Source organism: Lampetra planeri, chromosome 7 (genome assembly GCF_965212315.1).
Source record: "Lampetra planeri chromosome 7, kcLamPlan1.2.h2, whole genome shotgun sequence".
In the NCBI taxonomy this organism is placed as follows: Eukaryota; Metazoa; Chordata; class Hyperoartia; order Petromyzontiformes; family Petromyzontidae; genus Lampetra; species Lampetra planeri.
This window is the reverse complement of record NC_136113.1, coordinates 6,897,258-6,922,829: the sequence shown is the minus strand read 5'-3', so window position 1 is coordinate 6,922,829 and position 25,572 is coordinate 6,897,258. Positions and strand designations below refer to the sequence as shown.

The following is a 25,572-nucleotide window of genomic DNA, read 5'->3' as shown; positions in this document are numbered from 1 at the left end:
GTGGCGAGTGATATCCAAACCCGGATTGAGCAACATGGTGAAGTATGGTGAAAAATACCCCAAGACTGACACTGTATGGGGAGGTCTTTATCCAGCGGCGGCTTGACAAAGGCAGACAAATGAAAAGACCAGTGGCAGTGTTAAGCGGGCGTATGGTAAGATGAAGATGGCAGTCTATGAAGTATGTATACGAATACAGTAATACAGGATGACATGAGTATGTAATGGCCTGACAGCAGCAGGTGTCCGCGGCTCAAGCGGCCCTCGTGGCCTTGAAACGAGTGATGATGGAAATAACTAGAATTGTTTCCATGGACAAAAACGCCTACAAACGTGTTCCGTTTCCTTGTGCGACCACAAAAATCTGCAACCACCGTAGTTTTCGATGGGTTCAAAGGCAACCACTGTCACGGAATTCGCAGATAATGACTTGCTAACATGCAGGGTATAAAAATTGAGGAAATAAGGGCCGATTAATATTTTTTTGCTGGCGAGTTGGCAAAAGACGACACCAGCTTAGCCTTTTCAGGGAGACACAGCGGAAGGGGCAAGATGCCAACTATGTTGGGTATGTGGGGTACAAAGACATTACGACCCATTCACGAGTCAAAACGATCAATTCCACGAGTCTTTCTTTTTTCCTCAACAGAGGAAGACACCAGGGTAGCAGAGGACAGAGGGTGGAGAGTAGGCGGGCAAATTCTAGGTCGATGCAGGCTGGTGGAGTTGTCCCAGTTTTCAAATCCTGCATTGGGCCATTGCAGGTGCACAACGGACAAGGAGGGGGGGGGGACTGTGGAAGAAAGTTGAAACAGAAGGGTGCACTGTGCAATTTAGGCCATAGCCATCAGGTGCGCGGCAGGAGAAAAAAAAATCAGCACCACGTGCGTGGTTTAACGTAAGTGCACGAACTGTACGCACGTGGATGAAAGGCAATACCGTTTAAATGTTATTTATTTACTTATAAAGATCAAATGAAACGAGCGATACGCTGAAATGTGTAAGTAAAAGGCCACATGCAAGCAATATCCATTGTCCCAAAAATAAAGATTTTGTCAGACCAAGTAATGTGAAGTGTGGCGCTACAATTTTAAATGAATGGATTCAACTGCATCTACGAAATAATATAAAATTATTTTTTTTAACTCTTAGACGGCCAGCAAACTTCAACCAGCTAAGCAAACCCACTTTAAGTACTCGGTTTAAACAGCTGTAATCTTATATTTATATAAGACCGTGCACATGTCCAATGATGACAATAGTGGCCACTACATCGGCCATTGTATAATTTATGGATACAAAGTTTATGCAGAAATAAAACAAATCTGTGTAGCCAGCGGGGCAGTGAAGCCATCAACTCCCACCTCTTAGCAAATGCATGAACTTCCACGATTTAGGGATGTCATTAATTTAAGATTTAATTATTTTCTGTCTCGCTTGTACTTTCTTCTTTCTGTTTGTTTGTACAGTTTTGTTCATTCCATAGGACTAAAATGTTATATTCGCAGATCGTTAAATGAATTAAAGAAACCATTCCTTCTTGCGCACGCACCTTGATACGTATAATAGGAGCGTTAAGAAGCAATGCTAAATCGATGATGCATAGTTACGCCACCGTTAACCAGATATTGTCCAATTACCATCGCATCTCCAGTTCACGTGAGGGAGGCCTGCTAGTGCGCCGAATGAGCTCGGCTACCGCAGAAACACTTCACAAGAGGCTGGGTGGGCCCCATGTGCGCTTGCAATTTCAGGACTTGGAAATTTGACACAAGGGCGGTAAAAATCAGTTGGGCTCTTATTTGTGGACACGTGCGTGACGAGCGGCCATCTAACCCGGCGACCGCGGTGCGGCGTTTCTAGTGCGGTGGTCTCCCCCACACACCACAGGCATCCAGCGAGGTTTAATATGTCCCCTTGGGGGATAAAACTGAAGGGAAAAAAATCATCCCACAACCCAAGCAGCAGCAATTAGATGAGATATAATGTTCTTGGTTGCAAGTGTTTGGGGGGGGGGGAAGCCAAGGCATGGTCGTTTTAACACACTGCTGCTGCGTAGGTTGGGTTGCATATCTCTCCAGGGAGTTATCGGGTCGTACCGCGTGTTGTTCGGCGTGATGTTTTGCATTTCACTTCACGTGCCAGATAGCTTCTTCAGGAATGGGACCTTAGCATGTGGAGTGAAACTTTGGATGGCGTGCCGCACCACAAGTGTGGTGCAACCAGAAAACACGTCAAGTAACTTCTCAACACGCTAAGGAAATAAAAGGGTTTGTCGTACTGACAACAACTGCATGCAATCATTAAATTGTATTTTGAACCAAGTAAGACAAAAGTGGGGAGTTTCAAAGAACCAGGTAAAATCAACTCCTGGGATTAAGCCCCACAATTTATAATGTATGAGGTTGCAGTTTAACTAACACATTGTTGTTTAGGAACATCTGAAATTATTTCCGGCACATCATATTTGTGCTGTTTACAGGCCAAGACAATGTTGTTAAGTATAATTACATATGAGTCAGAGTTGGTTCATGTAATTCTGTCATAACTTGCAAATCTTCTCTAATATCGTATTTTGAGTGAAAGATAAATATAGAACTGTGTTCTGGGCCTTCACATACAACAGAGATTTGTTTAGGCTATCAGCCTATTGGCTTTCCAGATCAATATTGTCCATCAACATTTATTTAAACAAGCAAACACTGGGCCTGTTTTGACCTTCTGGAGCTCATCAACAGTCATGTTCGTGAACAAATGCTTCTGGGCTGCCATATGTTCGTGGCAATACCACTCCATCTAAACTTTGGGGCCCTGTTCAACATAATAAGCGTGTGTGCAATATTACATTGTAGCTGGGACATGAAAGTTTGCGAGATCACCACAAGAGGCAGAATATTGAAAATGTTCTTCCCCATAAATATTTCACTGGGATCGGCAGCTAAAGATGTGACATAGCATGTCTGAAAGGGATCCTTTCAAATCCTTTCCCTCACCCTGACTTCCTTCATATTTAATGCTTCAATCGCCCCCAACAGCTCATTTAAGTTGGTATTCCTTCAAACTTGGCAAATAAATGTGTCTGCAACAAACCATCTCTGAAATCCTCCAGTGTCTTGTTAAGACGCAATCCGAAAGATCCTCAACTACGCTCGAGTGACACCAGCCGATTAACGGACGCACATCCTTCGAATCCATTACATTCAAGAGTGCACAGGTCTTGGGTGAAACTCTCCTTTCATGTGGAATGTAGAGCTATCGGCCCTGCCTTGTGTAGCCATTGCGTGACGCGCGGCACAGACCCTGGTTCAGCGCATTTCTGATTAAAGGGAAAGTGCCGCTGCCCCGGCAAGCTGCTTGTATGCACACGATCACGCACATGTCTCCGCAAGGCGGTTGCAGTTGATAATGCTTGTCGGCAAATCCGGATAAATTACAGCAGAGCGTGCATTGCTCTCCGGGCGCAGCTTGACAAAAATTGTAATAACACGTTTCTCAGTGACAATGCCGAAAGAGAAAGATCATCTCTCTGCTACGACGAAGGGCCATTGCCTGTGATGTCGCCACTTCACATACTTTTTTTCCTCTTTGGGGCAGTGTTTTTGACGCATGTGTTGAGTTTTTGTTCTTTGTGTTTGTGCACCACTGCCAACGCAGTGATTTATCCTCATTGCACATTTTAGTTGTCCAAATGTGTTACTTGTAATGTATGTTAACAAGGAGATTTTTTTTTACTTTAAAGAAATCAAATGAAGCAATTCTGGGCTCTAGGCTGAGTTTTTATACATTGCCCATGCAGCAATTAAAAAGGGACATGTTTTACATCTTCAACGATCGCGATCTCACGCTACAATGATGGTTATCAAGCGTTTCGGTTTTAATGAGAAAAATATGCACTTTGGAACGTGCGTTCCAACCATCTCGCTTCTCCCAAAGGTTGCCCAATGTTTGGATTCAGAGTCGTATTTTGCAAGGCCAGCACGAGCTGCGAGCAGATGGCTCTAAAGGTCTTCTGGCGCAGAAGCCTGCAGCGGCATAAATAACAATGACATATGGGCCATGTCTGACAAGATCCAGGGGCAAGCGTTAAGTTATTTCAGGCACAGGGTGCACTGCCTTTGTGGTCACACGGACGCATATCAAGCACCACAGCATCAATCGCACGGACAACACAAATATTGGCAGTGGGATCTGGGGCCATTCGGAGCATGCAACCGGTACGGAGGCCCACTCGAGCACAACGGGACTGATCTAACCCGAGGCACTTTAAAAAGACACGCTGTGAAAATTTTACGTGACTTTTATTAGTCTTCAGCCGAATGTTGGTAATCTTTATACGCAAGAAAGCTGTTCCATCCAGACATGAAAGTGCCGATTACAAAAAACACACGCAGAATTAGTAACGGTACATTGCAGTGAAAAGTTAAATAAAACAGCGCCGTCGCCACGCGAACACTTCCAAAGGCGTCAAAATTTGCACACGCCTCAAAATACGATCTGGCCCACAAAATTGCTGCAAAGCAATTTCCTATTCATCATAAGACGAATTTAACAGACACTGCTCTCGCCAGGGCAAATCTGGCCGAACAACGAGTGTGACACTGCTGCACCTATGTCCGTGCACAATAGAGCATCAGTGATGCTCTCAAGCACGTGACTAAGCCGAGCTACTTGGCCTTGGTTGGAACCTTCAATTGAATATAAATAAATAATAAACCCCTGGTGGTTTCTGCTACAAGAGTGCCAGGATTCATGTGCTTTTTTAAGGCACAAGAGAAGAAGGAATATACGCACAAGTAGACGCAAAGAGTTAACAAGTGTGCCAAGTGTCCTGCAGGCATTGTTCTCATGAATAGTAGCCATGTAAAGCTCCATGTGACCGCAACACAGGCCTACTGTGGGGGCAGCTGCGTCCATTACACAGATTTGCATCCTCAAAGCTCTGGCTGTTGCTGCTGGCTTTGCCTGGCAGCGCTCGCTGCTTCCAAAACAAAAGAGAAGTAGGGATCATTGAAGACCGCTGTCCACCACTTCATCTTGGCCACACATGCCACGGCTCGCTAGCCAAGGCGTCACTTGGACGGCGCGGAGTACAAGCGGAGAACTTGCGACCTCAGAGCGGGTAGTGCCAGAAAAAGCGCTATTGTTTTACTGGAATCCAGCAGGCATTTCATCTTAACCTTTTACCAAATAAACACCGTGTCTAGCTTTTTCTGGCCGAACCGATGAGGAGGCAACCCGCCACCATGATACGAAACACGTGTGACTTGATCTCTGTGACGGAAAACAGATGGGCGCTGAGAAGCTCAGGGGGGGCAATGCTCGACTCCCGTTCATGGGGCATGAGGAATTCAACCTGGGACCGGCGATCCTCCCGAAGCAGGTGAAGATTGCGCTAAAGGTGCTGCACGTGTTGACCGACGTCGTGTTGAGTGCAACAATAACAAAAAAAAACACACTAGGATGGATATTATCTATGCACGAGATATACTGCTCAGCCACTTGTATTTCAAGAGTAATGGATCGGCTGCTGAGCACTGGATTGCTTAATTGTTTGCAGATTATCATTCGTAAAGTATGTGTGCAGTGTCACAGACAATTTATGAACAAACATTTCCACGAATGGTAATGGTTCTAAACACATTTTGTACATCCACAAATAGTTCTGTGTTCCATTGGTAATGTTTTCCAGTCTTTTAACCTTGTATGCTGTATACCTTGTGCATGTGTGAATGTGTTTGTGTCTAAATGCACAATACTGTATCCTGCCGTGACATAAAATTCCCCCACATTTCTGACGATGATGTGGTTTATAAAGCATGAATGTAAAATTTACGTCCGATGGATTCTATATTCAACAAAGCTATATTTACTTGGGACTCTTAGGTACAAATCGTGCCTCAGACCTGTCAATGGACAGACCACTTAATGAATGAGGTACAAATTACGCAAAGTGATTACACGTGCCAGCACTTGTTTTGATGTGGACATCCTTGTTTACCGTGTGGCCATAACACTATCACAATATTTAATTTAACAGAAAGAGCTGAGACGGTAACACCAACACTTACCAAAGTAAGCAAGTGAGACTAAACATTGCCAAGGCAAACACGCCATAACCGGCACTGACTTTGGCAAAGTTCGTGAAATGCTATCCTGCATGCTGTCTATATCAGAGGTTACACTGGCAGAAAGCTATTAAGAAATAATCGATGTTCATTATGTACAATACATCAATAAACACCTTATAAAACACATACATTCTGGAATAATTAATATGGAGTGATGTTGCACTGGTTCTTGCAGCTAGCTGTGAATCCAGCAACCTGAGTTTGATTTTCAGCCACCGATATCCCAACTATTCATCAACCCGCACAAAGCCAAACAGTCCCTAAGATCGGCACAGTGTCAGGAAGCCTTCATCCAGCAGTAGATTGACAAAGGGGTAATATTTATTATTCTCATTACTCTACACTGTATATTACTGACTATAGTAACCCATGAGTGTAAAAGGTCACATTTCAATTGCAGGATAACAAAAGGTGAGAATGCTCTGGCTTAACTGCTGTGGTGTGGGATTCAGAGAATCCACATTTTGTGACAGCCCGAGGACTATTCGAGCCCGCAGGGCCCACTACCTACCGAGCTCTCTGTAGTTCACACGCACTGGAGAGCCTCAGCCACTGCCACCTTCTGCTGCATTTAGCCACCAATCCCGTGTCGCCTGAAATTTTGAATCCGTTGAGAAATCTGACATGGGAATGCACATAATTGGTGTTATTTTTAAAAAGCAGCTGAAGCAGGGCACTGCATGCCGTGCATTCCAGATTTTGCTATGTTTTTTGACGACGCTGCTGTCTTACAGCCTCCAATACACTGCCAGGCAAAGTGACACCATTATGGACCTTGGTTTACAGACGTGACACATCAGTAGAATCAGATATTGGGTTAATGAGGCACCCAGTGGACTGTAGCACTATGCCAGCACTATAGCCGAATAACAAAAGTGAAAGAAGAAAAAAATCATCTTTAGACAGCGCTCAAAAGACAGGGATATAAATGAAGTGAATCACCAATTGGTAAGATCTTCAATGAAGGAAGGCCCAAACAAACCCACCCCTCACCTCCCTATCATCCCTCCCCTGTTTACAGCCACCTCGTCGGCAATGACAAATGCTGCGGTTCACCTCACTTCATGCTGATTGCATTTCGTGTGGGCAGAAGCTTTTACAGGAAGTTTTAGAACAGCCTGGTTTTTTTTTATATGGCCCCGTTCCCCCTGTGAGAGAAGATGACCGTTCGAAAATACCTTGTCCCTTTGCCGCCATGTCAGCACAAACAGTCCGACAAACTTAAAAAAAAACCCAACAATGATGAAAAGCAAATGTGTGTGTGGAAAATACTCACAATAAATGTGTTAATGAATGCATTGTGATGAAGCATTCGGTTAATAGGAGCTTGGGTAGAGTGTTTCTTCCGCGATATTTGTACGTTCAGGTCAGTGTGCACTTTAATCAAGTGCAAAGCCTATTAGGTCTCATAAACCAAAACATCAATATATGTAAAAAAAATGAGCGTAACTGCCACTGTTGCTCTGCCTTTTTCTTTGAGAAATATGAGCACTGTGAACCGCATCCTTCAATAAGAATACAGCTTTCTGCTAAAGTCTTTTTATACAATTATCCCAGATTGTTGCCACATGCGGTCCAGTAAATGGGTTGAGAAGCGTGTCCTTAGCAGGCCCAGGAGTGAGCACAGCGCAGGTTCTGCTCCCAAGATCCTGACATGGCCCCTCAGCTCTCCACAGACGTGGTAAGTGGAAACACATTCTTCTTTTTTCGAAAAAAAGTACACGGCACCAACATTTCAGTTTAGCTTGCCAGAGACACTGTGTAATGCAGGAAGGGAAACTGAGAGAATGTACAGACTCGACAGACCTAGAGAAGGAGAGACAGTGAAAGAGAGAGGGAGGAGAGGAAAGAGAGGGCCCTGGGGAAGAGGAAGTAAGAACGAAAGTGAGGAGAGAGATGAGGCAGTCTGCTAGGATAATGCCTCCCAAGCTCCCTTGGGGCCTTCTGCTATCTGGCCTGACTAATGTGCAATAGCTCTCTGGGCAAGGATATGAACACACTTTGTAAACAGTGGTAAACACTTTGGTTCACTTCACTGCTTGCTGATTGCATTTCATGCGGTTTGAGGGCTTTGCAAAATGGTCTATTTTATGTCTTGATGTTCCTGTTTTCTAAAAAGTTAAGGATCAGTTTCAATACCATATTTTCTTAAGATGTTATACCATGGTTTTTCTGCCATCATACCAAGTATGGTAGTTTGATAATAATGTATCTGTAATATTTATAGATGGAAATCTTTAGACAGTTGCACAGCTTTGGATGCACATTTCGTACATTTTTTAAATGTTGGTGATTATCAGTAAAACAACGATGTGGCTTTTTAAATAGGCAACGGATGCTAACCAATTAGGCCTGCAATTAAGAAAGAAATGTCCGTCTTTCTGGATAAGGGATAAATGTTCATAAAATACCATGTCAGACGTACTCAGATAAGAAGGCCCCATGATGTAATATTCATCAGTTTTGCTTTTGTGTTAAACCATTAAATTATTCCACAAATGAGCCTTATTTTCTAAATCGATTAACTTCAAAATGATACACAAAATGTACTATTCGGATGATTTAGACGTTTTTTACCGAGGTTGCCTTAAATGTGGAACTATCCATCTGAGGCTAACATGGCTATTTATAAACTGTTAAAGACACATTTATATTTTGTAGTAGAATACCATTTTTCGTATTCCTCAAATACATGTTTCAAACAATCACCTCCAAATTTTCATCATGACACTTGTCATGAAAACAGAAGCATATTTTTGGACCAAACTCTCTGGAATGATTTTTCTTACAGCAGACATTTGTTAAAATAATCCCCAAATCTCCCTTTGAGTCTAAAGAATGATTACAGGCTGTGTTACCAACATACATTAACCTATCAGTGTTAATTCAAACAAGACCATAACATATGAACAAAATATATGAATCACAGTACCAGAGACGCAAAGGTAAGTTGTGGTCAATACGGTAATGTATACTCTCTCCCATCGCCCAACGATCATCTCTATATTTATACCCGGTCAAAGTTAGACCATCACGTGCCCACATCGGTATGCACACTCAAAGGCACGAACTCACACACTCACGTACATATTCTCAAACGTACATTGCTTACAAAATGTACTGCCCTTTCTTCAATCCACTGCTGGATGACCCCCCCCACTCACATCGTACAGATCGTGAGGGTTATTTGAGCATACTTTCATCATGCTGGGTGGTCGGTTAGGGTTGGTGAAAGCAGGGCAAATAAACGTCTGAGCATAATAACGTACATCAATGGATTTTACTGCACTGCCATCTTCTGATAATGAAGCATTGCAGAAGCCCACAGCACCTGTTATATGAACGGTTGTAGCTGATGCAAATGCTATCCCAGGCTCAACCTGCTTAGCTTCCGAGATGTGACATGTCCGAGCAGATTCTGGCTAATTTGATTACTGGCCAACCGCCCAACAATTGTAAACTAAAATATACAATCTGCACAAAGACAAAGATTCCCCGTGTAGCCTTAACAGACTGATGGGGCAAGTGCTGTTAGCGAGTAGCACCTATGAAGGCCGGTACGGCACACGAGGGGGTTTGTGGCCAGAACCACGCCGGGCCGCCTTTGTCTTTCCAGTGGTGATGTTTACACATCGCACCAGGTACTCATTTAAGGCTGTGTCGACCTAGGGGAGGCCCAGGACCGGTTCAGATAATCGTCACTGGTGTTGGCCGTGAGACGGGAATCAAACTCGTGTCTCCGGCTTCATATCGCAGCACACACGCGGACACGCATACCCGTGGAGATACAATATCGACGTTGCACTGGTACACTCACACAAACATGCATAAGCATGGGGACAACAAGCCACGGTCGTCATGTGACATTCAACACGTGATACCTTCGATGCAGGACGCCCACCACACGCCCTGTGCATGCCACGCATAGCCTCACAGGTGCAAGGAACTCAGCCGGTGCTAATTATATCCACAGGGGAATTCATTACAAGTTGTGCAGAAGTATACTGCACAGGACAATAGAGCACTGGCTCAACATGATCAAACGTAAGAACTGCCTATAATATTTTAACAAGACATGTATCACTGTCATTGCACAGATAAGTGGTATCCGAAATGTAAACATATTTAGAAGATTTACGATTCAACGTGGGGCCAAAGTTATTCTTTTTTTAGCGTGGAGAGTCATGATGCTGTTTACCCGAACACATTTTTTAAAAGTTCTTTACTCTCAGAAGACACATAAACTACCAAGCTGACATGCCTGTGAATGAATAGGATCTCAAAGGTTGTTGATTGTAAGTTGGAATGCTCCTGGCTTGGCGTTGTTGGAGCAGCTTGGCCATGAGTTTGGTTCTTTGAGAGGTGCACTGGCAATGGATACCGTAAAGATTTTGCTAAAGTAAATAACCCCTATAAATGTGGAACTCTCTTGGTGTATTGATCAACGCGTGTGAGGTGTTATATACCGCAGCTGCTATTACTAATTTCAAAGGGAGCATTCCATTGTATTTAAGGGGCACCTCGGTGTAGCGATTGGTACAACAGCGTATTACAATGGAGGAAATACGCCCAAGAGGATGACTGCCGCAGAGATGAAGTGACGAGAATGGTCCCTGTGCATGGGGCTAGATAGATCATTTCATCGCAAGACTGCGAGAGAAGGCTTTGGAGATTCGTCTAGCAGGAGATAGATTGTGGCTGATGATGAGAGGCTCACCTGTGTATGTGTTACTTGAACATGCATGTGGATTGAACTCAGGCATATACAATACAGCAAGTTTTTGCTAGCCCCTTGGTATTGCAGTTTGAATGTGCTTTCTTCAATTTCTTGAGTTTTCTCTAGACACTCGAATTTCCTCCTACATAAAAAATATTGATAAAGAAATAGTCAAAAGATCATCAGCAACATCCCACTCAAAACTGATTTGTTTTTACTAATTAACGATGTCGCTGAGAAGAAAACACGTGACATTGAATTTCTCTTTCATGTAAATATTTAAAAAAAACGATTACCATCAACGTCTGTAGCTTTTGCAGGTATCATGCTATCAATGTAACCGCAAGCAATAGCAGTGCTTTCAGTCCTGCCAAACGTTCTCACCTACTGACCCCCGAAACACAACGTACCATCCGCACCCTTTTCCTTTGCGTAAGCCATGATCTCACTGGTGGCCCCTGTGTGCTCACACGGGCAATGCGTATTTCCCGGAGGCACCGGGACTTCCTGTCGGCGTGTGCAATGCCCCCCACTCTCTTCAACATTACTTTAGCGTCGATATTACCCTTTACGTACGTGGCAGCAGAAAAGCGACTGTCCCTTGATAATCACTGTACAGATTTGTGCAATATATTCAAATCTCCCCAGCAAACATGTGACCCCAACGGTAATTCACTCTCGCAATGGCGTGAGCGCTTGTGTATGTGCCGATGACTGATACCGATACAATGCAATTTCCTGCCCAGAAGCTCTCAGCCTCGTTTCACAATCACCTCCTGTGATGAGTACCATGTTTCATATTGTTCGGTTTTTGCCAAGACTCCAGGCAGCATATATTTTAATTGGCAACGCCCATGGTCCCACAAGGATTTTTATATCTTTTTTTTATCTAACGTTAAAAAAATGTAAACACAATACATTGTTTGAGAAAAGACAGATGACAAGCTGAATACCAATGCTCTGTGCGTGTGTACCTTTTGGTTTATGGCTGTGCAATTCATTCATACCAAGAAAATCGGATTATGGCGCACGATACTATATTCACAAGGAAAATCACTTTACATCGAAAGACCCAGAAAAAGTCAAATCTAATATTGTATATTTTGCTGTCAAGTGTGTTACCATGGTGGAATGCTGAACGCATTTTTCAAACACTTAGAAATGCTTGTGTTGCACAGAATGAGCAGCCTTATGCAATGATACGGCACACACTGTCCCATTTTATGGCACTGGGGGCCATGCGGCCAGACATCATCATTATTGATGTGGTACTGAATCCCCTCCGGAACACGGACAGCCCTGGATTAATGTGTTCCATGGGTCATTCTATGTCATGGTGGGAATTTTTTTCTTCACCATCTCCACTTACAAAATTCATAACCACCCCCAGGATCCAACAGAGCACACATTACCCCACACTCAAATATCTCCCCCACCATCTCAAACCCCCTAACCCCCAACGACTGTCTCTGTAGGGGCGTAGCCAGACAAATATAATCTCTACTCGTATGTATATGTTTTTCAGAGCGGAGAGAGGCAAGGAGGCTCAATACTGTGAGACGTAATTTCTAGGGAGCTGCACGGGCACGCGGTGCAATGTACTGTGTACACACTTGTCCATTGATGCCAACCTTCAATAAGATATTCATCCCATACACACACAACTTCAAGCTTCAAATATTAATGCTTCTGTAGTTTAATGGTGAGAATCCCTGGACTTACAATCTAGAGGTTGCCAACTGAAAATATGGGTAGCTTTGTTAAATCTCCCCACCTCTGCCCACCCAGCTGTACAAGTGGATACACCAAAGTCGATCGCCAGGTCGCATATGGTGGGGTAAAGTGTGGGTTCTCCCACATCTTCCAAGACATCTGGCCATCGTGGACGAGTCGACCAAGATGCCATCGATATGGGCTCTCTCAAGCTCCCTCTATAGTGGAGACATCTCTGCCAGAAGTGGCATGAGCAAGCAACTGCCGGTACTCCGATACATTAAACATTAGCTACTTCTGTTAGCTGAAAGTTCACTTCCTCCCTGTGAATGGGGGAATCATCATGACGCACGGAGCAGACCTTGGGAAAATGATGCTGCATATCCTTCCTAGCTAAATGAAGAAAATTTTGATTTCTCCCCCCGCTCCCTAACTGTGAGCCACAGAGATGATTCTCATGTTGGATGTCGGCTTCAGAGGAGGTGGGTGGGTTTGGGCAGAGCTGTGAGGACATTCAAATCTTACACTCACGCCAGAGAACCACCCACGCATCACAGTCCACTCCCTCATCAATTATAAGCACTTGCGACCGACCAGAAGTGTGGCTCCAATTCCAGCCTCAGCCCAACATTCTTGTGAATGCGAATGATGCTCAAGATTAGTATTCAAACAAACTGACGTATGAAAACAAATCTGTACTATGGCATCATCTGCCACGCATGGTTATAAAAACACAAGTTGATGGGTTGTGAAAACACCACCATTACCACACTGCCTGTCTGTGAATAACAAAAACGCACATGAAAATGAAGACTTTAATTGATGACATGAAAAAAAAACGTGTCTTTAAAATCTGCATCCATTAAACTTGTTCATATAATAAAGCATTACAAGCACAATGAAATTTACTTCCCACCATGTCCAATAACTTAAAAGGTTTCAACTGGCAAAGAACCTATGCACCCAGATGTCAACAATGAGGCCAAGATGAACATTCATAAAGGGAAGTCTGTTTGGCTGGTAAAAGCAGAGAATGAACCAACCAGCCAGCTGGACAGGTGAGAGAAAGCAGACCACACTCGAGCATAGTCACCAATGTCGACACACGTTCCCGCTTCATCATCGGCGCCTGATACGTCATTCTCTGGGTTAAACACATCAAATGATAAATTATGGATACCGACAATGATTACATTATTCATTATGATAATGGCTTCACTCCGCAACATAGGAATGCAGAATTTATGCGGCTCGGAACAGCCAAAAGAGACATGCTGTCGTACGCTATCATTTCAGCATGAATACGCTGACTTTGATTTGAAAGATAATGTTGTTGACAAGAGAGGAGAGGATGATAATGCTGCATTGAAATTGATGATGATAATTATCATCATCGTTATTATCATCATCCATCATTACTTTGGTTATTCCTGCATTAGCCCCTTGCCCCAATTGCTTCCTTCCGTCATACCCAGAATTCCTGGACTCAAAGGCAGACGCTGCCACTACGACAGCTGCACAGCCCCTCCCCACCACCATGGCCTTCTGTGCCCTGTGAGGAAAGGACACTGCTCCAATAATGTTATTGAGCAGCCTGATATTGGCATTTGGAACTCGCACAAGTTACAAATGTTATTCTGAACCACGACCCACAAATCACGGAGCCAAAGCCACACAATCGGGGAAAATGACGCCCAATGGAAGATGTCCACACTGGGTGGACTTGCATTCCATTGACGAGGCAAGCCCATAAATCGTTTGGGGAAAAGCTCACAGTTTATGCAGAAACCCTGCCTGTTTATGCAAGGGCAAATCTATGTAATAACAATCGACTGCAGAGATTAAACTGCCACGCTTTAATAAACACAGGTCACTAGTTTCTTACATAGTCTTCCAGTGCTTGGCTGCAGTTTACAGAGTTTTGCATAGTTTATAAGTTATATGTTTGCGAAATAATGTTTAGGCAACAAAAATGCATGAGGACAATATTTAAATAAAGAACATTACCCTAAATGTACATAGCGTAGCGTATTTGCATACAACTATTTGTTCTTTCGGTAAAGTCACGTAGAAAGAAAATAAATTAAATAGTAGAATACGACGTTTCGATTGCAACACAAGCAGTCGTCATCAGGTAGAACTAAATTTGAGAGAGAGACAAAACACAGACACGGAGACACACAGACAGACATACAGAGAGAGACAACACAGAGAGAGAAACACACAACATAGACACACACAGAGACCTCTGTGTGTGTCTATGTTGTGTTTTGTCTCTCTCTCTCTCTGTGTCTGTCTGTGTGTCTCCGTGTCTGTGTTTTGTCTCTCAAATTTAGTTCTACCTGATGACGACTGCTTGTGTTGCAATCGAAACGTCGTATTCTATTATTTAATTTATTTTCTTTCTACACGACTTTACCGAAAGAACCAAAGAGTAATTCCTGCAGTCACGAAAGCTTTAAATCAAGTTTGCATACAACTGTTTTCAAAAAAAGATTACTTACACCCACGCGTTCACGTATTATTACCCACTTAACGAAGATTTTTTGTTACATTGTTTACTTGCAGGGAACTTAATAGGTTTAACATTTCTGTAGATTTTTTTACAGTTAATTTTAATGTTATTATTCTATTAACACTGGGGGGGTTCAATGATCTAATAATGAGTACCATACCCGGTGGCATGTTTTTCTTGTCTCCTTGAGTTTTCATTAAGGACGCTTGTATGTTGGTTCACCTTTGCAATGACCTTCAGACTGACGCATTCGTCTGGAGTTTTTGAGGTCATCAGGGGTCAATTCCCATGCTGGCTCTAACCCAAGCACTTCAAACAACCGGGCAGCAAATCTCAAAGATGAAACGCATTGATTCTGTGCTAAGAAATTCCAATTAAACGTCTTATTCCTGATGCTGTTAAGTACCTAAAATAAAAATAACAATAGACCTCATCAGAGCTGAAGTCTGTGGAAGTCTCCGGAACCGTGTTGGATTAAAAACCCACACAGCATGAATTATGTGTATTTTTTTACTTTCTGATTTAAATGGTCCCTTCAATGATGTTTACACTCCAAGTCAATAATCAAGGACATGAAGATATTCCTGGATAACGGATCGTTGAAGCAAATGGGCTTATTCAGTAAGTGTTCTACTGTACAGTTATTTTTGGGAAAAAGCGCACCAATTCTCACAACAGGCAAGTACCAATGAATATATTTATCTATTCAAATACATTCTTATGGCTTACAATACATGCATATGAATTGTGAGTGACAATTGAATATTTGAATTGGTACAGCTCATATTTAACGGATGCAAGCGAGCCCCGCAGCTCGATTCACCATAATATAACAACAAAATCGATTATTGAATCGACTTGCAACCCCATCATTGTGACCCATAATCAAATCACAAGGAGGTCAAGCAGGACAATTGTTTCAATCCCATATACTACTACTAAAATATTGTACTCTATAATATACCACGTTACAATTTTTTTGCATAATATTAATTAGAAATTGAAATACACTACATTAATTTCATGAATTACTGTTATGAAACACTGTCCATTTATCAATAAGAAACGACCACGCTGATAGAACGATTGTTTAGCATCGCCATGCCTAACGCATTGTGAGGACTTTTCTAATATAATTTGCTTACTTTTAGTGACTTGCTTACCTTTTCTATACTTTGCACTCCTATCAGTTTTTGTATTGTTGTAACTTTCTGACCACCGCCCCTATTGGACATCTGTGATAAAAAGCTTAATATCTAATCGGATTCTTCGAGTTTAAATAAAGAAAATTATTTTGATTCGCATATTGAAATTGTACTCCAAAAGATAATCACGATCTGGCGTATAAGCTGGTGCTACCGCTCCAGTGACCATACATGGCCCCCTTATCTCTGCTCCGGAGCACGCTCGCCCAGCTGGCTGCAATGTCAGCTATTTCCTGCCTCGCGCCCAGCACAGATTCAGAGCCTCATAGCAGTAGCTCCATGCAAGCCAGCACACATATCCCCCACTGTTCTGCTGTCATAGCAACTCCAGCTTGTGCCAAGTGGCCATAAATTGAGGGCCAGGCCTTGCCTGGAGCCTAAAGGCAGCACGCAACGTTGGCCTAGGAAATATTTCTGGGCGATACAAGCAGCGTTGTTGATTGCAGCAGGCAATTGAATCAATCTGGCATTCCAAAACTTGGTGTAACTCTAACTTGCTCCCTGATTTCTCCGATATTCAAGCCAACTACGGGAACCAGGATAAGCATGTAACACCTCAGATTGATGCACTGCACATGGTAGTGAACATGGACTGCCAATGATCAACAAGCAATCTAAGAATAAATAATTGTACTGCATTTGAAAAACAGTAATCTCCACTGTTAATTACTCATCAAAAAACCTGTAATTTGTGACCATGATGTCAGTGGCCAATTAAGATGTTTGTATCTTTTTAAAAATCTTTCTTGACTCAATTAGTTTTGTTAATTCTTGTAAATATATTTTTTTATTCTGTATATGCCCAAACGCTGGCACAATAATCAAGTGCAGCACTGTGTTGAGCCCAGTGACATTCATTTCATTCCTGGCCACGGCCAATATCAGCAGTGAGTTTTATTTGAACCAGTCCTGGTCCCCCGCCACCTTTCACCAATCCACACTGCCCAGCGTGGTAAAGTATGGTCAAACAATCCCCGTGACTGGCATGGCGTGGATATTGACAAACCTGTATTATGGAAAAGGTGATGTCACGTGCATTTCATAAACCCCTTTAAAATCTTTAACAAAACAAGGGCTTGCCCTGGGGACGGTACTTGAGTATCAATTGCTCTCACATCAGTGGTGACCTTCACACAAGTAGGGCAAGCTCTAGGGTTCGTTATCAGGTCTTATCTGGCTGGACCATTGCAATAATAGCAAAATGACAATTAATAATTAATATCAATCCTCAAACCAATTTTTTTTTCTACTGATGACAGTTGGTCCTCTTGACACAAATTACAAAGCACAGTACTATTTCAACAACAGAATACGAAGCATTCTGTAAAACACACCACATTACAATTTTCAGTTTGTGAGAAACATTATACTCTAACAAAAGTTATCTACTACCATATATTGCTATGTACATTTTAAACTGATGGCACACAATCTATGCACAAGATCAATGTTTCAGAGTTTGTCTGTTTCATGGCCGATTGTGATAACACACTGTACGGCAGACTATGTACCGTGTACACGACAATACTGTACTACTGTGTTCACTACAATCCACACACTATACTACAAAGGGTCTGGTTTATGGTACCACCCACAAACTTCCAGCACATGAAATGAACCGTTGGACACCATGCCAGATAACGCACAGTAGATTTCAAAAACACATTGAAGGGACGTACAGCACAACCGCAACAACCTATATGCACTGTGGATACTATCATGCATTATTAAATTCCAGAAATACGTGACGCATGTGTTTTATAATCATGTTCAAGCAAACATAGTCCAGATTTAGTTTTTTAACTCCATTGGCATCTGTGCATTGTGCACAATAAATTTGGACAACAGGCAATGGAATAGATTAGCCTGGAATTTTATTAACCGTGTGGGTGGATTTGTTCCCGTTTGCTTTAATGTTTGTATGAGTCGAAGATGCAGACCTCTCCATATGTACCAATGCATCTCCTAGGACCTAGGAAACCACGCAAAACAGTTGCACATCCTTTCCGCTGTGGTCAATTAAAAAAGGCACTGGCCTGCTATTGCACACACATGCCGGAAATGCCAGCAGCTCACAAACCCTTCCAAAAATGCCAGTTTTCTTTGCGTTTTTAGAAACCTGAGAAATTAGGAATGGCAGATGTCAGGGGAAAAAAAATTATCCAAAGAGTAACAGTAATAATCCACTCAACAATACAGTCCGAAGAAGAACTTAGACATACCACTCGAGCATTCACACGAGATTTATTACAGGAAATTAGTCGAGAAACAAAGTTGAGGTGAGGGAAAATAGACCTAATGTTACACCACTAAAAGCTATATGCAATTGCACAGCATACAAATACAGTGCAGTAATCCGTTTGGTTTATTGCTATAATCGGTGCTCAAAATGTTTTAGGACTATTGCCACACAAGGATATCTCCCAACTTTATCAGAGTCAGCGGTATAGTCGCTGTTGTATGGGCAGACCTGAGTCTAATTCTCTCCTATACCTCCAAAGGACTGCAAAAACACTGTTAGGGGTGTGTCTCCCACTAAATCTCACTCACACAATCCCTGCCAAGTGCATTTCAGCAGAGGAAATGGGTACGTCTGAGAGGAAATTTAAGGGCTGTGGCCTCACCCAACATCAATATACACGAAGTACAGTATGAAAGTTTGATGATATACACGTTTGTTTGAATCTCATCACCGCTCTCAGAAAAAAACTGTCATCAAAAGCAACCGAGGCAGTGCTGTTTTTAAATACTGTATTGAGGACAAAATATTTGTTAAATGCAATATTCCCAATTTTTTTTGACTAAGCCCCGTATAGCACAAGTACAGGATTTGCTACATTTATATACTGTATATGTTGGTCCGAGAGGATGTCAACAGAGGAGATGGAGCTATGATATCAGCTTGAATGGAATGTGCTCGGTGGATTATTGACATCGCACGATCACGAGACATGGCGGTGAGCTTGGGGAGGCCTTCATCCAGCAGTGAACTAATCATGGCTGAAGATAATTATGACATGTGAATGTGTACACAACATATGCTCTACTGAACACTGTTGCATGTACATTTATTGTATTTGTCCATGTTGTTATATGTATAGTACATCTTCTTGGTTCTTTCGGTAAAGTCACGTAGAAAGAACCAAGAAGATAAATCCCTGCAGTCACGAAAGCTGTAAATCGAATTGTATAGTACAGCTTGTGCATGAGGGTGCCACTCAGTAGTGTATGGAAAAGTGAGGTTTTCAGGTGTATCGGGTCACACACTCCTCTCAAAATCTTACTCCCCCGATACACGATGACTTATGTATGTAATGCAATTCTCAACTGCGTGAAGCAACCAATACGTATTGAGCGATTCTCTTTAAAGGTGCTTCAGTTGAGCAGGCAAACGAATAAAACCAGGTGTGACCTTGAAAATAACAAACTTTAATGTTGAGCGAACACCTCACTGTGTACGTGTGCTAACAGTCGGCCGGTTGTTTAGTATGAACGCCATTCGCTCCTTCTGACAAAAAACTAAGGTATGGCATTTCACCTCAATTAAGCCATAATAATAAAATTTATAACATAGGTAAAGGTTGTTCAGCAATAAACTCGGTAATTGCAGACTTATTTTGTATCCAGTCAGAAATACATTTGTAGGCGACGCAGTGTATGGACCAAACGTGTGCAGACCGACCGCAGCCTACCGCTGTCGTGACAGATTGAGGGTATTGTGATGTTACTAGAAGCACTGCTGCAGGAGTAACCTGATCCCTTTTTCAATTTGCTCAGCCAGTACACATGTGAGAAGGCTCCCATCTCACTGCCTTTGCTGAAGCCAGGTCGAGTCAAAATAGCAGCAGGCATGTGGAAAGGCCAGGCGGAAACACGCACAGGCCGTTCAGGGATATTCTTTGCCAGCGAAAGCTCCTAATATTTATCCAGCTGTGATATGGTTTCAGCAAGCCCGGTAGTTTATTGACATGGGTAGTCATTAGCAGCTCAGTTGGCTTGTCCAACATGACCAGCATTCCTCTGCTCAGGATGGCTGAGGGATGGGGTGGTAGGGGTGAGTGGGTAGAGGGTGATGGCGGTGAGCTAGGAGGGGGGGGGGCGTGAGGAGGACTTGGGAGTTTGTGGATGGAAGTCTGGAGGGGAGGCACTGGGGGAGAGGGTTTGGGGAGGGGGGCAGAGGGTAGAGTGGGTAGCAAGAAGAATTTTACTGCAAACAGCTCAAGTTTCAACATGAAATGAAGAAAGGGGTTACTTTAGAAGATCTATTTATTTTTATGCATATACAAAATGTTACCCTTTAATCACATGGTTTCCCAGAACTCAGCCGTGTAGGTCTTAGGCGCTACTCAATGGGACGTTTCATCACTCCACACAAGCCTTAAGGTATGAATATTAGCCAAGGAGTTGTTGGCATCAAAAGTAACTCTACAAGCATTTCAATTTCAGGAATAAAACAACTTTAGCATAGGCTAATGATCGGTACAATGGGTATTATAGTCTGTGGCACACAGCTATCAACACAGTAATTGGGATAAAGCATTTGAAGTAAGATTGGGTATAATTATGGCAAGTCATAGTCAACACAGTGTCATGAAAACAAGCACAGAGCAGCTACCTGCTCAGCCACCAATGTCACTGGACAACCATACACAATGCTAATTAGACACACAGAACGCAGTTTACTCAGCCCACTGACTGGCCAGTGACAACGATAAGACGAACATTGCTACGCAGCCATTCTGCCAATTTGCCTTCACTCAACAAAGAAACCAATTATGACACACTGGCAGGCAGCCATGCAGCAGCCTATAAAGTCAATCACAATTTTCCGTGGAATTACCAACACTGCAGGTAGCCTCATATATAGGGTGATACGTTAATACGTATATACAGTCAATATGGAGCACTGAAATTACTTGCTTACGCCACTGCTGGTAGAAGACATCCACTAGTGGAAGCTCTAGAGAGCTGCTTTAGATAGTATATGGCCTACTCTTCCAAGAAATGTAGCTATACTAAAATAACACGGAGACATTACAGACCAAACAACCTTTATTTTAAAGCCTCTATATGTCTTTCACAATTATCAAGACACTTATTAGGGTACATCGTTTAAGACTCTTCTGTAAGATATGGGGCCATCGCTTTCACCATATTCAATCGCCTAAGGGTCATTCCAATTCAATGTGCGAATTGGAAATCAATGGGGTGTCTATAAATGGATCGTCCTGTATTTATGACATATTCACCAGAATTGAAAAGCAGCACTCCCCGTCAGACGAGGCTAGTAAGTGGCAGAGCTGACCCCAGCAGAGTTTAAATGGACCAGCGGGGTCAAGAGGTCACACAGCACGCGTCCACAGCCGGGAGCCTCATCACAAGACAGCCTCACACACTAGCAGCTAGGGTTGCCACCATTGAGGCACACAAACCCGGGACATACTAGAAAGAAAAATATCATTTGATGAATGCATTTATACTTGTTGCCTTCATTTGTGTAGTATGGAGCAAATAACATAAACCGATACTTTTAATGGCCCGAGAAGACTTACATATTTTTTGCAGGACAGACACCTCAATGAGAGGACGTTCCTGGGAAAACAAGGGCAGGTGGCAACCGAACCAATTGCAAAAACAGGAGCCCTGCCACACGGTAGCAGAGCAGACCGTGGCCAGAAGTGATCGCCCACCAGCGTGCAAGCACCCCACTGACCAGGGACTCAGTGTTGCCGCATCAGGCTACTTGACAATGGAATTGGGTGCCAGCTGTCTTTGAACCTGGGTTTTAATACGAGAGAAGTATGTGTAAAAGTTGGAGCGGTGGCGCGGTGGTTAGCACCGTGAACATCAGTGGTAGGTGGTATCTAAACCGGTTATCTCGGAGCCTCCCTACGCCAACCTCGGCACTGGCCAGCGTTGGTGGAGTATGGTAAAACAAAAACATACGGCGTGGGGAGGATGGAGGCTTTCATCCAGCGGTGGATTGACAAAGAGCTGCAAATCATTGTGCATACTTGATGGCGAAACCAGTGTGTGTGTATATATATTAGTGTGGGAAGCGGTAGTGTAGTGGTTAGCGCGCTGCACTACCAACACGGCCACCCGAGTTTGATTCCCGATCACGGCCAACACCGGTGACGATTATCTGACGCGGTCATTCGACTCAGCCTCAAATGAGTACCTGGTGCGTGGTAGTAAGCATCGCCACTGGGGAGACAAAGGCGGCCGGGCGTGGTGCTGGCCACCCACCCCCTCGTGTGCCGTGCCGTCCTTCATAGGCACTTGCCCCAACAATCTGCTAAGGCTACCCGGGGTAGCTTTGTTTCGTTATATTAGTTTATTAATTTAAGTTACCGCGTGCATGCCGGCAAATTGCACAACTAAGAGTGGATGACTTGTCAAGTGCAGTCACAAGCATGCTGCTGCATCCGCGTGTTGATGTGGGGAAGTGAGTCGTGGTGGTGCAGTGGCTTTACTAAACTATTGTCCGAAACGTACATTCATCTCATGCAGCAGCATGCAACAGCAAGTGGTATATGAACCAGCTCTGAACCTCTCCTAGGTTGACTCAGCCTTAACTGGTGCAGTATGTGAATAGAAACGAAGGCTCCCACAACGTATTATTATAATAGGTGCTCGCTAACAGCACTCGCCTTTTCGGTCTACGAGGCTGAAACAGGTGATCCTTGAATTTATGTATATTTGTTAAAAGCATGGCGATCGTCTTTGTATGTTTCTGCGTGTGTGTGTATGAGTGTGTACGTATAAGTGCGTTCGGAGGTGCTAACAGCAATTTCCCCAGCAACCTGTACGGGAGATCTTTGTCTTTGTGCGTGTGTAGCAGTGTGTCGGCGTGAATGTATACGTATAAAAAAATATACGTGCTAGTTTTGCCAACTCTCTGCTTCAAAAAGTGCGAGAGGCTATAACTTACAACAAGCCGAATATCCGAAAGCAAAAGACAAAAATAATGACCAGTCTAGGATTCAAACTCCACAAGGAGTTCGGGATATTGTTAGCGGTTGCACGAGCTGGGTTAATGCCAAATGAACATTTAGCTTAAGAGTCCAATTCCTCCATCATGTTCCAATGGAGTAGAAATCATAGGTGGGACAAAGTCATTGTTATGCAAGTCCAAGTCGAGTCGCAAGTCATCAAATTCATGACTCGAGTCTGACTCGAGTCCAAGTCACATGACTCGAGTCCACACCTCTGGTAGAAATCCCAAACCGCCAGCAGGAGCAGTTTTATCCGAGCCAACTTTGGGGTAACAAATAACCGGGACGTATCATGGAAAGAAGGGATGTCTACATGTAACAGTCAAAAAAATAATCGGGGCTTTGAATGTTTAATTGTTCCGGTAAGACTCATAGATTTCCCAGGACAACTACCTTCAACAAGAGAGACTCGTGAAAAATCAGAACAAGTGACAACCATAGGTGTGAGTGAACCTGGATGAGGTGGCTCCACATGATGAAGATGACTTACCGGAGCAGTCGCGATGGACGGATCAGTTTGTTCCCTCTGCCGAGCCGTGCAGTCAATCGATCCCTTCAATCGAGCAAAATCAGCAGCGCAGATTTCCTTCTTTTTCCTCCCTCTTCTTTCCGTGGCAGACCCAGCTCTCAATGAGCACGCAGCACAGCTAACACCACAGTGATGTGTATATATACTGTCGTGTGCATATATAACTCACAATAGCTGTGTACGATAACAACGCCGGAGTGCGCACCCACGTATGCCTGTCACCTGCGACGATTGAGGGTTGCTGGTGGTGATGGTATGGTGATGTTGTGATGTGCTCGGCTATACACTACTGCGAGAGAGGAGGGGAGGAATTGGAGGCGATTTGGGGGGGGGGGGTTCGCTCGCCGGGACAGATCGAGTAGGGAGGTGGGCGGAACGGGGAGAGAGGGAGCAGGAGGGCCCTTGGTTGGGTCGGGTTACCCGGGGCCCCGCATCCCATCCCCTCCGCCTCCCACACGCTCCGCCCCAGCCCAGCTCGCTTGCCTCTGCGCAACACAGCGAGCGGACTTCTCCAAAGCGCTCGCTCGTGGAGCGGTGGCGCAGTGGTTAGCGCACTGGCCACCAAAAAAAAGTTATCTCCACCGTGATTACTCAATGCAAATCCCACCAGTGGGTGAATGCCGATTAATTACGTTGTTAGGTCTTAAGTCGGTGCCAAACTCGACCGTAGTTTTGTTATAAATTTGGACATTTAATTGTGACCTGCATAATTAAGCTCGAATTCCGGCTCAACGGTTGGCTTACTGCGCGATGAACCTGGCCACTTCAGTTCAATTACCGGACACGACCAATGTCACAGACTAGCCTGGTAAATTATGGTTAAGTGCTTCCTCCCTATGAGCGTGGTGGGAGTGGGGTAGGGGGGGGGTCTTCATCCAGCTGTGGATTAACATGGGATTGTAATTATTGTATTATGTATGTTCAACTTCTTTCACTGTATGATAATTGTTTTTTTCACTGTAATTAACAAACCCATGTTACTGTTTAGCCGTTTCCGTCATCTTATGCTGTAATAGTGCAACAATATTTTAGTTTTTTACATAATGATATATAAGGTTTTTTGGAAGGCGATGCCAAATATCCCAAATATTGAGGACGAATGTAATAAGCGGGGCCATTACCGTGGGCGTCGAGGAGCTTGTCGTATATCCTGTGCGCGTAGATTTTTTCTCCGGGTGCTCCGGATTCCTCCCACATGAATAAACACTCATCGTTTGGCTGAAAACATCTTCACAAAAAAACAACCAATCTTTCCGAACAAAAATGCACGTTTTTGTGTTGCTCGCCTGGATAAATAATAAAAGTATTCAATTATTATTTTGTCGAGACTCTCAAGTCTGGCGTACACGCGGCGCCCACTAGCGGTGGCCGCGCGTGGCAGGGCGATGATGCAAAGCAGAGGTCGCAACCGGGTACCCGATACCCGTACCCTACCCGATGCCCGGCTACCCGTACCCGGCCGGGTACGGGTACCCGTTTGCGACCCTGGTGCGGCCGGGTACGGGTACGGGTAGACCGTGAGTCACTGATGAGTAACTGTTTGTCACTCATTTCCCAACGTCTTGTCTCTTCTCACAATTCAAGTTCCTAGAATCAACCCACCCGCGCCTGCAACATGGCTTCATCCCAGAGGTCGCAATCGGGTACGGTCGGGTACGGGTACCCGTTTGCGACCCTGGTGCGGCCGGGTACGGGTACGGGTAGACCGTGAGTCACTGATGAGTAACTGTTTGTCACTCATTTCCCAACGTCTTGTCTCTTCTCACA

General features: G+C 43.8%; 1 protein-coding gene across 4 annotated transcripts in view; it reads right to left on the bottom strand.

The window, feature by feature from the left end:
* The window catches only part of LOC144719877 (disheveled-associated activator of morphogenesis 2-like), a 110,330-nt gene extending 86,130 nt beyond the window's left edge, over positions 1-24,200 (bottom strand). For 2 of the 4 annotated variants that reach the window (XM_078596151.1, XM_078596153.1), the window contains exon 1: positions 23,767-24,192. The gene's annotated coding sequence lies outside the window, so the exon portion shown is untranslated. Of the gene's footprint in view, positions 1-6,639; positions 6,748-23,766 lie in introns of all 4 variants that reach the window. The other 2 variants (XM_078596152.1, XM_078596155.1) reach the window with 2 other exon arrangements.
* Positions 24,201-25,572: the final 1,372 nt, after the last annotated feature.